The sequence below is a fragment of the Schistocerca piceifrons genome, unplaced genomic scaffold (genome assembly GCF_021461385.2).
Source record: "Schistocerca piceifrons isolate TAMUIC-IGC-003096 unplaced genomic scaffold, iqSchPice1.1 HiC_scaffold_1389, whole genome shotgun sequence".
In the NCBI taxonomy this organism is placed as follows: domain Eukaryota; kingdom Metazoa; phylum Arthropoda; class Insecta; order Orthoptera; family Acrididae; genus Schistocerca; species Schistocerca piceifrons.
Genome location: NW_025727223.1, coordinates 40001 through 45000, shown reverse-complemented (window position 1 = coordinate 45000; position 5000 = coordinate 40001). Strand labels below are relative to the sequence as shown.

Sequence of the window (5000 nt, the reverse complement as noted above, 5' to 3'; positions counted from 1 at the left end):
GCTGGCATCGTTTATGGTTAGAACTAGGGCGGTATCTGATCGCCTTCGAACCTCTAACTTTCGTTCTTGATTAATGAAAACATACTTGGCAAATGCTTTCGCTTCTGTTCGTCTTGCGACGATCCAAGAATTTCACCTCTAACGTCGCAATACGAATGCCCCCGCCTGTCCCTATTAATCATTACCTCGGGTTCCGAAAACCAACAAAATAGAACCGAGGTCCTATTCCATTATTCCATGCACACAGTATTCAGGCGGGCTTGCCTGCTTTAAGCACTCTAATTTGTTCAAAGTAAACGTGCCGGCCCACCGAGACACTCAATAAAGAGCACCCTGGTAGGATTTCAACGGGGTCCGCCTCGGGACGCACGAGCACGCACGGGGCGGTCGCACGCCTTCGGCTCGCCCCACCGGCAGGACGTCCCACGATACATGCCAGTTAAACACCGACGGGCGGTGAACCAACAGCGTGGGACACAAATCCAACTACGAGCTTTTTAACCGCAACAACTTTAATATACGCTATTGGAGCTGGAATTACCGCGGCTGCTGGCACCAGACTTGCCCTCCAATAGATACTCGTTAAAGGATTTAAAGTGTACTCATTCCGATTACGGGGCCTCGGATGAGTCCCGTATCGTTATTTTTCGTCACTACCTCCCCGTGCCGGGAGTGGGTAATTTGCGCGCCTGCTGCCTTCCTTGGATGTGGTAGCCGTTTCTCAGGCTCCCTCTCCGGAATCGAACCCTGATTCCCCGTTACCCGTTACAACCATGGTAGGCGCAGAACCTACCATCGACAGTTGATAAGGCAGACATTTGAAAGATGCGTCGCCGGTACGAGGACCGTGCGATCAGCCCAAAGTTATTCAGAGTCACCAAGGCAAACGGACCGGACGAGCCGACCGATTGGTTTTGATCTAATAAAAGCGTCCCTTCCATCTCTGGTCGGGACTCTGTTTGCATGTATTAGCTCTAGAATTACCACAGTTATCCAAGTAACGTGGGTACGATCTAAGGAACCATAACTGATTTAATGAGCCATTCGCGGTTTCACCTTAATGCGGCTTGTACTGAGACATGCATGGCTTAATCTTTGAGACAAGCATATGACTACTGGCAGGATCAACCAGGGAGCTGCGTCAACTAGAGCTGAGCAGCCGGCCGCCCGGGAGTGTGTCCCGGGGGCCCGCGCGAACACGCAAGCGTCCGCTCAATCATTCTGCAAACAGGAGGAGGCTGAGCTCCCCTGCACAATACACCTCGAAACCCTCTCAGGTCCCGGCGGCGCGCAGCGCCGTCCCAAGTACTTGGTCGGGTTCGAGAGAGGCGCAATCGCCCGGAGTTAGGCGAGTAGACGCTTTCGGTGCGACCACCCGTGCTCCCAACTGAGCTTGCCGCTGCCGACAGAGGCCCGGGAGCGTGCTGTCGTGGCATTGCCGGCGGGAGACAACACGCGCCACCTACGGTGACCGGCAGCTCCAACGCCAGCGCCACAGAAGGACAAAAGCCCCACTTGGGTGCCGAAGCGAACTCTCCCAGCACAGCGCACGCGCCAACACATCCGCACAGCTGCGATACAAACCACCAGCGAGAACCGCTGGGGCGACCGAGCAGCAGACGGCGTCGCGGCGCCGAGCGCCGGGCGGCAGCGCATCCTCAACGCACACAGTCCTCAATCGGACCAGCACACTGAAGATGTCCACCGCGCTTCGCACCGGGCCCGCGAGGACCTACTTTGGCCGCACGGCGCCGCGCGCAGGGTGCGCCGGCGCGCAGCTGCGACGCCTGCCGCGTCCGTCGGCCGGCGCGCCTGCCACTGGCCGCCCCCACCAGCCGGCTGTAGCGCGTGCGCCCACGCACCGCGCGGCCAGCACGCCGGGAGGCGCCCCCTCACCGGCCGGGGACGGTCCCACCCAGCCACCGCCGCGTATCGCTTCACACCCAGATGCCGTTCAGTTTCGTCGGCATGGTGGGTATCGCTGGAACAACCGGTTAGTACCTCAACCTATCGTCGCCATCACCGATTCACCCCTAGCGAGAACAACCGCACCACAACAGGTTACCATTTGTTCATTTGCGTAACTTCACCAGAAAACGCAGGCGTCCATCGCCATTTGCAACTTCCACGATTATTGCATGCCTGTGTCAGGTGTCACGCCACACTACGTCTGCCCACATACACGCAACAAAATGTGCACGCCTAGACAATACGTGGAAGGTGGCCCCCGTACGTATGCGATGTCCATTGCTCGAACGACTGTCAACCGGCCTCTGTAGCATGTCGCAGATATGGAACGCGGTGCACCATGCCATCACGGTGTGTGAGGAGAGACGACTAGGTCCGAATACATCAACAGACAGCTCATGCTGATCGCCATCCACGGCGTCCGTTCCTCCCACACGTCTCTATGGCGTACCACACTGCAATCCAGCTCTCATAGGGAGACGACACGTAGCTGCGTGCACAATATTTGCACTGTATGGTCCGCCGTTTTTGGGCGCAGTCGTTGTACGGTCACACATGTGCCACGATGTATCATTCAGTACATAAGGACGAATGTGCAGTACAGATTGTGGTTTACGCGTACGACATTAGCGGACAGTTGACACAGGCCGCACCACAACGTAGCCTGAGTACGTCGCATGCGGAGGGCATTGAACATGCAAAGTTCTCACCAACCAGCTTGCGAAGGCAGGGGGCAAGGTGGGGACGTGGGGAGGGGCGGCATGTACGTCCTGCTGCCATCCACATTACAGTGTACAGCAGGAGCATGTGGAAAGTGAGCAAGACTTGCAAGGTGTTTAACATGAAGCGATACACAGGGGAGCGGGGAGTGCGAGTAGCGAACTATATTGCGAGGGTTGCGGGTGGGCAACACTACACTAATTGAACGAGTCGTATAACAATTACAGAGCAGGTTTAGGCGACAACGTGGGTTACGTTAGGCGACAACGTGGGTTAGGTTAAGGCACGACGTGGGTTAGGTTAAGGCACGACATGGGTTAGGTTAAGGCACAACATGGGTTAGGTTAAGGCACAACATGGGTTAGGTTAAGGCACAACATGGGTTAGGTTAAGGCACAACATGGGTTAGGTTAAGGCACAACATGGGTTAGGTTAAGGCACAACATGGGTTAGGTTAAGGCACAACATGGGTTAGGTTAAGGCACAACATGGGTTAGGTTAAGGCACAACATGGGTTAGGTTAAGGCACAACATGGGTTAGGTTAAGGCACAACATGGGTTAGGTTAAGGCACAACATGGGTTAGGTTAAGGCACAACATAGGTTAGGTTAAGGCACAACATAGGTTAGGTTAAGGCACAACATGGGTTAGGTTAAGGCACAACATGGGTTAGGTTAAGGCACAACATGGGTTAGGTTAAGGCACAACATGGGTTAGGTTAAGGCACAACATGGGTTAGGTTAAGGCACAACATGGGTTAGGTTAAGGCACAACATGGGTTAGGTTAAGGCACAACATGGGTTAGGTTAAGGCACAACATGGGTTAGGTTAAGGCACAACATGGGTTAGGTTAAGGCACAACATGGGTTAGGTTAAGGCACAACATGGGTTAGGTTAAGGCACAACATGGGTTAGGTTAAGGCACAACATGGGTTAGGTTAAGGCACAACATGGGTTAGGTTAAGGCACAACATGGGTTAGGTTAAGGCACAACATGGGTTAGGTTAAGGCACAACATGGGTTAGGTTAAGGCACAACATGGGTTAGGTTAAGGCACAACATGGGTTAGGTTAAGGCACAACATGGGTTAGGTTAAGGCACAACATGGGTTAGGTTAAGGCACAACATGGGTTAGGTTAAGGCACAACATGGGTTAGGTTAAGGCACAACATAGGTTAGGTTAAGGCACAACATAGGTTAGGTTAAGGCACAACATAGGTTAGGTTAAGGCACAACATAGGTTAGGTTAAGGCACAACATAGGTTAGGTTAAGGCACAACATAGGTTAGGTTAAGGCACAACATAGGTTAGGTTAAGGCACAACATAGGTTAGGTTAAGGCACAACATAGGTTAGGTTAAGGCACAACATAGGTTAGGTTAAGGTACAACATAGGTTAGGTTAAGGTACAACATAGGTTAGGTTAAGGTACAACATAGGTTAGGTTAAGGTACAACATAGGTTAGGTTAGGTTAGGTTACACGTTGTTGTAAGGAAAGGTGTAGGGGGGGGCGGGGGCGGCAGGTTCGTTGATAGTGATTATAGTAAGTGAATGCTTGTGACATGATCAGATTTGTCACGTCAGGATGCACCTTTGGCTTATTAGAGGCGGCGCTCCAATTCTATGCTTGTGTCAGACCTGTGTCTTTGACTCATGTCATTGTTTGTGCGCTGTGACAGGAGGTACTATTGTGATGTTGGGTGCACCGTTGTATAGGACATGTGTGGGTGTTGGTGCCTGATCTGCGCAATGGTGGATGTCGAAAGGGTGGGATATTGTATTTTCCGCATGGACCTCCTGGTCTGGTTGTGATAGTGTGGATTGTGTAATGTGGCGGAGAGGATGCACTGGATGTTGTTCCATGCTGGTGCTTACATATTGTATGTGCGCCCGTTAGAAGCAGAGAGTGGTGCGTGATCAGAGTGGCTGGCTGACGTGTGGTTCCCATTGTGGGCAGACTCTTTCAGCATGTATACGGACAGTTGTATATATATTCTGTAGTTTGATGGCTCTGCATTGATTACTAATCAGCGCCGTGTGTACGGGTAATCTGGTTCCAGTCCAAAATGTTCCATCTGTGTACATTAGTGACAAAGACTCCCCTCATGCAGTGGGGCTCGGTCTGTTATAACTCTTCCGCGTAATATATTTGCCCCACGTTTTTGCGACTGCGAGTGCGAGTGCAACGCGCATGGGGACCGACATGCTGATGGCTCGGTATCGGACGCCGTACAGTGAGCAACGCGATCGCGTCTCTCGCTCGTAAGTGGTACAGGTCGCGGCTCATGTATAGGGACAGCGGGAATGTCGCA

At 52.7% G+C, this 5000-nt stretch overlaps 1 non-coding gene across 1 annotated transcript in view; it reads right to left on the bottom strand.

Moving 5' to 3' along the window:
- LOC124733299 overlaps positions 1-1135 on the bottom strand; it is a 1909-nt gene extending 774 nt beyond the window's left edge. Inside the window, exon 1 of the ribosomal RNA XR_007008960.1 lies at positions 1-1135. This exon is cut by the window's left edge and continues 774 nt beyond it. This is a non-coding gene — a ribosomal RNA (small subunit ribosomal RNA).
- Positions 1136-5000: the final 3865 nt, after the last annotated feature.